The sequence below is a fragment of the Psammomys obesus genome, unplaced genomic scaffold (assembly GCF_907164565.1).
Source record: "Psammomys obesus unplaced genomic scaffold, mPsaObe1.curated_primary_1811, whole genome shotgun sequence".
In the NCBI taxonomy this organism is placed as follows: domain Eukaryota; kingdom Metazoa; phylum Chordata; class Mammalia; order Rodentia; family Muridae; genus Psammomys; species Psammomys obesus.
In genome coordinates, this window is record NW_026596091.1 from 10877460 (window position 1) to 10889920 (window position 12461).

Consider the following 12461-nt stretch of genomic DNA (forward strand, 5'->3'; position numbering starts at 1 on the left):
CTTCCTTCCTTCCTTCCTTCCTTCCTTCCTTCCTTCCTTCCTTCCTTTCTTTCTTTCTTTCTTTCTTTCTTTCTTTCTTTCTTTCTTTTTTGGTAAGGGTTTTCCAACAAAAGCCAGAACACCTACTAGACAAACTCTAAAATTGCTGTAACACTTTCGAGATTTTGAACTAATTACATTTGCAAAGGCTCTACTTTACAAAGAAGGCCATGTTCTGAGGCTCAGAGAACTGGAGTTGGAGGGAGGTAGGGCTCAGCTCTCTATGATCGCTTTGCTTCCCTGTGGAGTGTTATTTTTCCACATACTTCCTCCTGCTGATTTTCCACACACTCAACTTGAGGTCAGCCATTGACACAGTCAACCCACCGTCCACGGCAATGTGTAATACAGTGATGCAAATATATAAAAATGCAGCAATGTGGATTTAGGAGAGTATTTTAGGAAGAAGCCAACATCCCAGTTGACCCATAAGGTCACCTCCCAGTGAAGCAAGGCACCCTGGAAGATTGATTTCAGCTCCACATTCATTTCATATAAGCTCCAATCATACTTCTTCCCATCACCTATATTTTGAATTTTCTGGCTTCCAGATTATGGTAGTTTTGTCTCTTAAAAAGTCTGGAAGGATGCCGGGTGGTAGTGGTGCACACATTTAATCCCAGCACTCAGGAAGCAGAGGCAGGTGGATCTCTGAGTTTGAAGCGAGCCTGGTCTACTGATCTACGGAACAAGTTTCAGGACAGCTAGGGCTACACAGAAAAACCCTGTCTCTAAAAACCAAAACAAAGAAGAAAAAAAGAAAAGAAAAAAGTTTGGAAGGAAAGATTAAAAAGCATAATGGGAGTTGATAATCAAGCCATGAAAGGAGCAAGAGATTTTTTTCCCCCTCTCTAGCAAGTTTGTAACTGTGCACTCCTGGGCTTCAGCTAAGTTCAGTACTTCCTGCATGTTGACTGAGCTTCTGGTGTGGCCCCTTCACACTGCTTCCTTCCCTGCTTGTTTCTGTGAGCCAAGGCACCTGTCGAAATATGTCAGTGGTTCACCAGTGGCAGACCAGATGGGTCAGCAAAAAGCCAAAGGAAATAAAAGCCTAGTGCTTGATTCTGAAGACACTGATACCAGAGGGAGACGGATTACTGGAATTGCGGAGTGGCTCTTTGCGTCACACTGAATGCCTTCTCTCGGTGTGAAAGGAAGGGCCTGTCCCAACTTTGATGTTGAGATGAAATGAGGATGACAAGGCCTGGAATCATTTCAAGGGCTGAGAAAGCACTTTCAAAAGGTCATTTAGCCTCTCAACAAGACTAGTTTAAAAGTTGGGAAGAAAAGATTGAAAAGCATGATGCAATCCTCTGGCATCTTAATTGAACATCTTATTCCAGGACACTGTAGACAGAATGGAAAAGTAATAATTGCTTCTGCATAAAGCAAGTGTATTTCGCTGTTGGTGGCAGTGGCAGTTTTTTGTTTTGTTTTGTTGAGAAAGGGTCTCATTGTGTAACAGAGGCTGATCTCAAGCTCCCGGTATAGGCCACGTTGTCTCTGATCTTTGTGCTTCAACTTAAGTGCTAGAATTACTGGCTTGTACCTGGCCAGAATTTCCAAGGAGTCAGGGAGGGGAGCATGAGGAAATTTAAGTGGAAAAGCACTCCAGATTTTATTTGATTTTCCCAGGAACACTGGTTTTATCATAATTCTCATTAAGGAGAACTGAGGCTCATGCAAGTATCTTTTCCAAATCCATGTGGAACAGAAGAGTACTGAACGTTTTCAGCCTCTATTCCAGGGCTTCCCCTGCTTTGCAATCCTTCATAGGTTGAGGGAAGGAAAGGCCAGAGCTGAGTATGGGCTAGAGGAGTAACTGTGAGTCATGGTAATGGTGATTCTGAGAGTATGTGCCTGGACTTGGAGGCCAGATGACTTAAGTATCTGGCTGTCTTCCAGAGCTGGGAGGCAACTAGGCCATGCATCTCGCAGGCCAGCTCAGGCTCCTTCATGTGGTGGCTGGGTGCAAAGCAGCAAGAATGAAGATGAAGAACCCTACTGCATAAGTGCTTTTCAAGCTAGTTATTAAACAGGGTAAGTCATGTGGCCATAGCTAGATTTAGAGAATGGAGAAAATGACACGCATTCTCTTGAAACACCATACAGTCTTGCCTTTTATTTTTTCCAAGTCAGCTACAAAAGAAACAGCTGAATTCGAATTATTCAATGTCTCTTTCTTTTGGATCTTCTCACCTTTGGTTCTATTCTTATCAGTCATTTACCATTACCTTGAGATGTTACAAGTACAGCTGGGCATGGTAGCACACTCCTGTAATCCCAGCACTCAGGAGGGAGAGGCAGGCGGATCTCTGTGAGTTTGAGGCCAGCCTGGTCTACAAAGTGAATGTAGGCCAGCCAAGGCTACCCAGAGAAACCCTATCTTGAAAAAAAAATGAAACAGAAAAAAAAGAGATATATGAATACATAAAAGATAGATGAATAGGTGGCTATTAGTCATCTAAGGACATTGAGGAAAACTTGTAAGTATTTGTTATCTTCTCACTCCTGATTCTGGCCCAGATATTGTTATATTCTAATTTTAACTCTGTATCCTATGCTGATCCAACCTGGGCTGGCCACCACCTCCTTTTATTTCAGATATCAGATCTACCACCTCAAAAGCTCAGATGTTTAGGTCTGTTAACGCTGCTGTTGTAATGCCAGGTTCACAGGACCCTCAGAGACCACTAGGAGACGACTCGATGCAATAGCAAGAGAGCTTTATTATGAGAGCAATCGAACTCAGGACCCAAGTCTCACTGACACAGCAGTAGAGAAGTGGGACCCCAAGCTCTGAGTGAACAGGATTTTTAAAGGGAAAGTCTGTGAGCAGGGGGTTTCCATGGCAGCAAGCAGGGGGGCACAAGCCTTGGCATTACAGTATTGGGTGAAGTTTAGCAGGGTGGGGTAACTGTTTCTGAGGCATACAATCACAGTGGCTATTTTTCTAGACCATATCTGAAACACTGGGGAGAATTTTCCCACCCAATTCCCATCCAGTTTCCATTGATTATTGCCAGGGAGTTTGTCTCTATTTTCTATGAAGCATTTATTCGGTATTATTTCCTGGGAACTGTTGCTAGGAGAGTTAACTTTGTTCTCTGCCAGGTGTACATTCTGTGATATTCCTAGTACCTGAATTCAGCTCCCAGTGAAGAAGGCTCTTTATTTTAAAATGGAGTTATACTCAAGCTAACTATACCCAGGCTAACTTAAACGCTTCACTGTCTTCATGTATTTTCTGTCCTATACCAGAATAGCCGAGGCCATGGTCCTCGCTCCTTCCTATGAATTCTTTAATGTTCGTTCATACTGCAAACTCTAGCTATAGAGGTTGCTGCAGCTCTGAGCATTTACTGTTGATCACTTCTCAGTGAAAAACAAACCATTATGATGTGGGCATTGATAGTATATTGGTGTTTGTATAGATGTATTATTATCACTATGTTTTAAATCTTTACTTATTTGTGTGTGGATGATGGAGGGACATGTGCTGTGGTGGTCACTTGTACACTCTGTACACTTTGGTGGAGCTGGTTTTCTCTTTCCACCTTTATGTAGGTTTTGAGGATCTAATTCGGTTAATCAGGTTTATAAAACAAGTACTTTCACATTGTTTTTTTAAAGAAACAACATCCCAAATGTTCGATTTTTACCAATGAAGACTCAGGAGCCAGATACTGGGGTGAAAACCTACAAGCTCAGAGAGGCAGAGAAAGCACCTAACTGACCTTCCTACTCAGCTCATGTCGCAGAAAGAAAAAGCTTTCTCCTTCTCCACACTGTCTTAAATATCCTTCAACTCAATGTCCCTTCTTTCTGTTTATTTATGGTCACTCCTTTTCGACTTTATGTAGCTCTTGGATTAAAGGTGTGTGCTAGAGCTGAACCACACCAAAAGGACTTGTTTACAATAAACAGAAAGCTCTTGGGTTAAAGGAGTTTGCTAGGGCTGAGCCACACCACACAAGAAATTGTTTGTTTGTTTGTTTGTTTGTTTGTTTTTTCAGTTCACAATCTCGGAGTTCACAATGGGATCAAATACCCTGCAACACTTTTATTTGCTGAGCCTTCTTTTGGACCTAGACCAATGGTTCTTAAGCTGTAGGCTGCAACCCCTTTTGTAGGAGTCAAATGACTCTTTCATAGGGATCACCCAACACCCCCAGAAAACACAGATATTTACGTTATGAATCATAACAGTAGCAAATTACAGTTATGAAGTAGCAATGATATAATTTTTATGATTGGAGGGGTCACCATAATATAAAGGTGTCACAGTATTAAGAAGGTTGAGAACCACTGGTCTAGAGAGCTCTTGAATCCAGGCCCATATCTCTCTTTCTCTCATCTATGTCCTAGTCCAAGCTCTCATCTTCTCTCCTGAATCATTTAACCTTCTACGTCTCTCTTTCAGCATAGTCTTTGTCCCTTACCCACCCATTTGATCATGTCACTTCCTCAATTTGTTGCTAAAATGCTTTGATGTCTCATTGTTCTTGAAGACAGAATTCATGACTTTGCTTAGGATTCCTGCATTTCTGGCCCAAGACTGCTAACCACTCCAGAATCCACTTTAGTTACACTAGTTTTTCCCCCTCCCCACACCCTTGAATGCACCATTCCTACATGTTTCTTTGTGGCTTCTTGTTGCATCCATCTGGATGAAGCAAATTCCTGGGTCACATGTTCTTGTCTGATTCAATCAACTACAGTCAAAGAAGCATGGTCATATGATATGATATCCTAGGCCAACAGAGTTAACTTTTGTTCCTTATAGGTGGGAGTGATGGATGGAAAGCAATGTACATCCTAAAAGGGTCATCTGGATCAGCTGATTACCCAAGAAGCATTGGGGCAGAAGTAGAGTGGCCATCCTCCAGCAATAGGATAGATGGGTTCTTTTTCTCTTTAAGGCTGCAACTTGATGGATTCCATCACCTTAACCAAGTCAATACATCCATGATTTTTTTTCCTTGTTTTAAATTAGCCCCATTTCTGTTTGTCATAGGAAATCCATAGCGATGATGTTTAATCAGGATGGAGGCATGTTGATCAGCAAAAATGGATATCTCATCAGGGAATGGATGTGGCCTTCAAAGGGAAAACTTGAAGATCCAATTGAAATTGGGGTATTATTTACTCTTGTTGAACTCGTGTGTGTGTGTGTGTGTGTGTGTGTGTGTGTGTTTATATGTGTGAGAGGGCACATTCATGAATAGGTATGTGTGCATATGAATATAGATGCCATGAGGAACACCATCTACCTCCTTTGAGATGAGATCTCTCATTGGCCCGCATCTTACAATTAGGATGGATTGGCTGGCCCGTGATGCTCATGGATCCTTCTGTATCTGCCTCTCAATGCTGGGATTATAAGCATGTGCCACCATGCCTAATGTTTTCATGTGAGTTCTGTTGTGAACTGAAAGGTGGAGGGGGGAACAAACTTGACTCCAGGCCAGAAGAGTATTACCAAAGGAGGATGTGAGCCTAAAGTTACTATCTTAATTTTACAATTAAAAAAGCAAGAAAAAAAGTGGAGATATTAAACCTTTGATGCAAATACCATCTATTTGAAAGTTAACAAATGATTTAAACCTTGAAAGCACTTGCCAAATGCTTCTAAGTGGCTATTCTGTGACTCTGGTACCAACTTTCTAGATTCTTACATATGACTGTGTGGTGTTTACAAACTAGACTGGCTGCAATAAAACAGGTCCACCGTGTATGGTTGTTTAAGAGGTACACTGAAGAGCTAACTTTTAGGGTACCACTTATAGAGAACTATGATGTCTAGGTAGCCACACTTTTGATTATTGAACCTTGAAATAGTTTGCAAGTATAAAATACACACTAGATTTCCAAGACTTTACAGAAAAAAAGGACATAAGATCATAAGATAGCTTATTAATATTGTTTTGAGACAGGGTTTCTCAGTGTAGCCTTGGCTGTCCTGGACTTGATTTGTTGACCATGCTGGCCTCAGACTCAAAGTGATCTGCCTGCCTCCACCTCCCAGAGTGCTGGGATTACAGGTGTGTGCCACCATGTCTGGCTGACTTTTTAATTTTATGCACCAACCAGCGAGGTATCTCAGTAGGTAAAGGCTCCCACTGCCAAGCCTGATGACTTAGAGTTTAAAATGCAGGACCCACATGGTGGAAGGAAAGAACAAGCTCCTGAAAATTATCCTCTGACCACCACATATGGAGAAGTTTATTATAAAATATATACTTAATATATGCTTTTAAAGCGAGTTCTCTTGCATTTTACTCTATTTAACTTGTCTACTAGCAATTAAAAAAAATCACTCATGTGGGTCAGGTCTGTGGCTTGCACCGTATCAGAAGGAGCCACCTGACTTACGATTCTCTCAACCTGAAATGGATCCTACCTTCTTTTTTTTTTTTTTTGTATTATTATAATTTTGTCTTAGATTTATTTTAATCATGTGAGCATTATACCGTATGCATGTCTGTGCGCTGCATGCATGTCTGGTGCCTGAGGAAGTAGACAGCCTACATGTGGGTGCTAGGACTCAAACCCAGGTCCTTTAAAAAGGACAATGAGTGCTCTTAAGCACTGAGCCAACTCTCCAGCCCCCAGGATCCAACCTTCTTTGTAAGATATGACTGCATGACTTCCAAAATAATTCCTACTCATTTACCTTTTCTGTGAGTGAGTGAGCAGCACAAACCCCTCCAAATCCGTCTCTCAAGTTTCCCGAATCTAGGTGGCAGCTGCCTGCGAATGTGTGCTCCTCTTTTCCTCCTGCAGCATCCTTCAAACATCCATGTCCCCAAATGATCCTCCTTTCTGTTGCCTACAGATAAATAAATATACCACTGTGACTATTTTGGGGCGCTTTGCCATCACCTTGAGCTACAGATGTCTTTCCCAAAGCCTGAATCTGTCACTGGCGCCTGTAAAAACTCCACAGTTACTTAATAAGGTGGGCCAGACTTTTCTTAGCCATCTTAGACCGGGGGTTCCCTGTGGGTCTTGGCCCTTTTGCAGGCCACCTATCAGACAGCCTGCACATCACACATTCATGTCACAACTCACAACAGCAAACTTACAGCTATGAAGTAGCAGCAAAATCACATGATGGTTGGGGTCACCACAACAGGAGGAATTGTGTTAAAGGGTCACAGCACTTGGAAAGTTGAGGACCACTGTATTAGACATTTAGCCACATATTGTGGGGCACGCCTGTAAGCTTGGCACCCAGGAGGCTGAGGCAGAAAATTATGGGTTCCAGGCCAGCCTGGTCTACACAGTGAGTTCCAGACCAACCTCCGATGCATTAAATATCCCTTGTCTGAAAAAGGAAAAAAAAATTTCTGTTGTCATGTAGCTAAGTAGTGAACTTGATTGATTTTTATCAAACTTCAGAAACTTAAAAAATCTTGAGTGTATTTATATGAAATGGTACAGTTATGTAAGAAAGCATATGAGCATGTATGTAAGGTAATTTTTACATTGTAGAATTATGGCAACTATTTTGAATATCCTAAATTTGTATGAATTTCTTGACAATTATTAATGCCTTTATGCCAAGCTATTTTGCTTTCCTGGGTTTCATTAGCCATGACTTCTGATCAGAGCTTCAATCTCTTCCAGTTGTACCCTGATATAAACTTCTTTTCCCAAAATGCTAAGGAAAAGATGGCTGCCTACAAAAAAGAGTGCAGGCTGCTGAAGTTGATGGCCCGGAACAAAAATGTAAGTGTCAAGTAGTCACTGTTTCCGTCTGGCAGGCCTTTCACTTTTCACTTTATTCTAGTTATTTTCAGTTCCAACATAGACTGGATTTGCTTGAGAGAGACGGGGAGCCTTGGTGGTCTCTGTCTCTGATGGGGAACAATCACTCCATGCTCTCTGCCTAGGTAGGCCTCCATAGCTCAGCTGCCCTCACCTACTGCTGGGTAACATTCAACTCAAGTTGCCAAAGAAGGTTGGCACTGATAAGCTCTATACTTCTGGCTAATATAAATCATGCCTGGGAGTGATGTTCATTTTATTTGTGACGAACGGAAACATGCCAATAGTTGCTTCTTTCTCATAGATGGGGCCTTCGGAGTCTAAGGCCCTTTCATGCTCATAGAATGTTGACCATGGAGGAAGCAGATGATAATGCACCACGGTCACATCCAAGAAAAGAATTCTTATGTATCTATTTTAAAGGATTGGAAGGACACATGCCAAACAGTTCATGATGACTATATTACTAACATATCTGTAAGTGTTTTGCTTAACATGCACACACACACACACACACACACACACACACATGCACACTGCACATGCTTGGTGCCTGTGGAGGCAAGAAGAAGGTATTGAATCCCTCAGAACTAGAGCTCTGAGGCTCCACGTGGGTGTGAGCTCTGGGAACGAAGCAGGGGTCCTCTGCAAGAGCAGCAAGTATTTGTAACTGCCCAGCCACCTCTCCACCATCAAATGAATATATTACATTTATTTATTTGTTTTTGTTTGTTTATGTTTTTCAAGACAGGCTTTCTCTGTGTAATGCCTCTGTCTGTCCTGGAACTTGCTTTGTAGACCATGCTGCCCTCAAACTCACAGAGATCCATCTGCCTCTGCCTCCCAAGTGCTGGGATTAAAGGTGTGTGCCACCATGTCTGGCTAATATGTTACTTTTAAAGTAAGAGCAAGAGCTATCTTTGTGAAGCCTGTAATGTTAGTAGAAAAAAACAAATAAAAAATTAAAAATGGTATTATTAAAGGGGCTGAAGGTTTTTGGTTTTGGTTTTGCCTTTGTCTTTTGTGGGCCAGGGATTACACTCAAGGCCTTGCTCAGGGTGGGTGAGGACCCCACTACTGAGCTACCTCCCGGGGCAGCCCTGCAGTTCTGAAGGCTTCACTTCTATTGCTTATGCTCTTTCCTGTTGTGAAGTCTGTCAGGCTCCAATAACTCCATGTAAGGATGCTCTATGCATGAAAGCCTTCCTGTGTTTTCTTAATCAAGACAAATACAAGTCATCTGACATGTTCACAAATGGTTCAAAGCAATCAGCGGCATCGCCTCTAACTTCTGACATAACTCTCGATGTCAGCAGTTTCCCAAGATGCTCCTTCCCTTAAGAAAAAAAATTAAAAATTCAAGGTTGACCCGGCAATAATAATGAATTAACTTCTCAGCTGTGACAATTCTCTTTTCATTTTTTGAGATACGACTTCTTTTAATTTTTCAAGTGTTTTACTTTTTCTTTGATGATATTTCTAAGAAAAATGTTAAGACTGGACATTTTCAGAAAAGATTGGTTGATTTCTTTCCTTCCTAATAACTTGAGCTCTCAAGTGAATACCTTACCTTATTGTATTTTGGGACGTCAGAGTCCAACGGCTCTAAGAAATATGCCATTGAATTTCCTACTTCTGAAATTGTACAGATAATTCATAGCCAGGTGTCTTAAACTTAGGAAAGTATTTTTTCCTGCACAGCATTTCTTGTGGTCTGCTTTCTTTAATGGCCTGACATGTAAACTATAATTTTATTCCTGGTCATTTATTTATTTATTTATTGTTGATATCAAGCTGTGCCCTGCCCTAAGTTACTCCACATTGTGTAAAATGGTGTTTGTTTTTTTTTTTTTTTAAGTCTATGGCTTTCCCTGAGAGAGTCCGTTTCACAAGCAGCCCTGGATTCTATTTGAGGAAGGAGGATGATTCCATACCTTGATGGACTCACAGACACCACCATCTGTCCAGACCAATCACAAAGCACAGACCGAGAGTGCCACCCTATAAATGTATCCAACTAATGGGGGGGGGGTTAGGAGCACATGCACATATTAAAATCCCACTAGGGAGGGTTGAAGACTTGCTAAGATGACTAGCTGTTCATCCAGAAGACCTAAATTCTATCCTCATCCCTCATGGTGGCTCACTACAATCTGTAAATCCAGTCCCAGGGGAATCTGATGTCCCCTTCTGGCTTCTACAGCCACTGCAGGCATGTGCTACACAAACAAACACGCAGACAAAACACCCATACACGCGAACACATTTTTAAAAATTGCATCTGGAAAATGAGGTTCCAGAAATCCTCCGACACACTGGACTGAGGAAAGCTTCAATTCTCTGACCTGAACCCCACAAAGAGAAGGATATGTAACACTATGTAGGTTATGTCCTCACCAACTTGTCTCCTGACTAAGCAGTGTGTGCATCAAAGGATCAGCAGGCCTTAGCGTGGCTCTCTCCCTGGTGTTGACTGCTCTTAGCTTGCTGTCTGTCCCTCTGCCCGTTTGTCCCTCTGCCCTGAGTCCTGCCTTTGAGAGGGTCTCGGCAGTCCTGTACTTTGCTTCTGCAGCTTCGCCCAACCCGAAAGTTTGCTCAAACCTGTGACCCTGAGCCTGACCACATGGTGAAAGATCCCCGGAGGGTATCTTCCGTCAGAGAGACCCCCTCCCAAAGAACGAGTCCATTCGGATGCAAACAGCAAGAGGCTTTTATTTTGATTCACGAGTACTCGGGGCAGCAAGGTCACTTGGGAGAACCTTGCGCGCCTCCTTGGGGAAAAACTGGGGTTTTTATAGGGTTTTAGAGCAGAAGCACTGGTACAGAAGCGAGAGGGCATGGTTACAGGGGGCTGATTGGTACGTTTACACGAGACCACAATTTGCGTCAAAGTTTGGCAGGGGCACCCAGATTCCAGGAACTGGGTGGTCAAGGGGGGTAGGATGACCCCTTGACGTGGCCCGCCACCTGTTATTTTGTTTTTTCCTATCTTAGCTGAAACAGTCTCACAGATATCTATGAGAGTGATTAACACAAACTGTTTTTAGTATGACTGGGGCAGCCTGACCACAGATATCCCAAGTGGGTGACACAGCTAGGATTTCTCAGTAATTTTCCAGTTTCTCATCTGGCCTTCAGAGTTTTATAAAACAGTGGTGTCTCACAAAATGGCGTTAGCCATGTTTAACTTAGTGTGAGGCTGGGGTCTTTCAATGGCAGCAGCCCTAACAGACCTCAGTGGGCTTTGCAGTCTTTTCTACCTCAGTGGAGACACCTCCACATCCATCTCAACTTGCTGCTTCTGCCCCTCAGGCTTCTCAAACTCCTTGAACTCCGTTGTGGTCTCTGTATCCCTTTGTAACCTACATGTATACAGATATCTATGTTTCCTGTGAGACATATAGAATGTGATCTTAGCATTAATATTAGAAGTTAAGATTAGAGTAAAAGAATATGTATTTGCCTTGGCTGGCTATCAAGGAAATCATGGCTTCTCGGCAAATTGCTGCCAATATAACCAATATTTATTGTTCTTCACTCAGTGCTGATATCGTGGAAGGACACATGTATTTCTAACTACCATGTTTGTGACACTTACTGAAGGAAAGATGTCTATTTTCACAGACTTAAATATGAATGTTTTTAACGAGTTTATTCATAATTTCCGTGCTGGAAATAACCTAAGTGTCCATTAGTTGCTGAATAGATAAAAAGACAATATCACTTACTCATGAGAAGAGACGAGCTTCTGAGGCACTAAAATGAATTCACCCAGGCATGGTGGCTTACTTCTGTAATCCCAGCACCCGAGAGGCTAAAGCAGGAGGATGGCAAGTTTGAGGATGGGTTGGGCTGCATGATGATAGTCACAAAAATGGCTATCCAAAAACGTTCAACTAAGCAAGAAAAGTTGGACATGAAAGAATACACAAGGTGGGACTCCAGTTGTGTAGACTCTAGAAAAGACTGGAGGGCAGAATGGGAATGCTCACAAAGAGGAAGAATGAAACTTAGTGGGGTGATAGAAAGAGCTTACATCTTAGTTATAGAGTGGTACTTATACGGGCTCAAAACCCATCAAATGATCACCTTACAGGATGCTGTGTTTTGAATAGAAATTATAACTAAAAAAAAAATTGGCATGCCTAAAAGACATTCTGGTAAGAGCACAGATTCAATGAAGAGTCAAATGAGCAGAGGAGGGCTATATACATACTCGCTATATGCGCCAGCACCAAAGGGAAGGATGAAAGCTGGTTATGTGACAACATGCACAAGAAACTGGAGTGTGTCACCAATCAGCCAGTAGTTTCTCTTTGAAGTGATACAAGTAGAGGAATGGCAGATATCTCTCTCTCTCTCTCTCTCTCTCTCTCTCTCTCTCTCTCTCTCATTCTTAAATATTTTTGAAGTGCTGGCCATCCAGAGCCTGGCACATGCTAGGCAAGTGCTCTACAACTGGATTAGATTCCCAGGCATCAAGCTACACTTTCCTGTTCAATGTGTCAACTATACAAACTCACACAAAGGGTTTCTACACAGTCTGTGCACCTGTGGAGAGACAGACAGGTGTTTGGGAATTTTTAGTGTTTATTCCTTACTTATTTCAGCTTTTTTGTCTACTGATTATTTGAAAAAGAATAAAATGA

The 12461-nt window shown here is 42.1% G+C and overlaps 1 non-coding gene across 1 annotated transcript; it reads right to left on the bottom strand.

Moving 5' to 3' along the window:
* Nucleotides 1-94: 94 nt before the first annotated feature.
* On the bottom strand, nucleotides 95-156 carry LOC129691802 (U7 small nuclear RNA). The gene has a single exon (XR_008722559.1). It is a non-coding gene; the product is annotated as a U7 small nuclear RNA (small nuclear RNA).
* Between the last annotated feature and the right edge of the window lie 12305 nt (nucleotides 157-12461).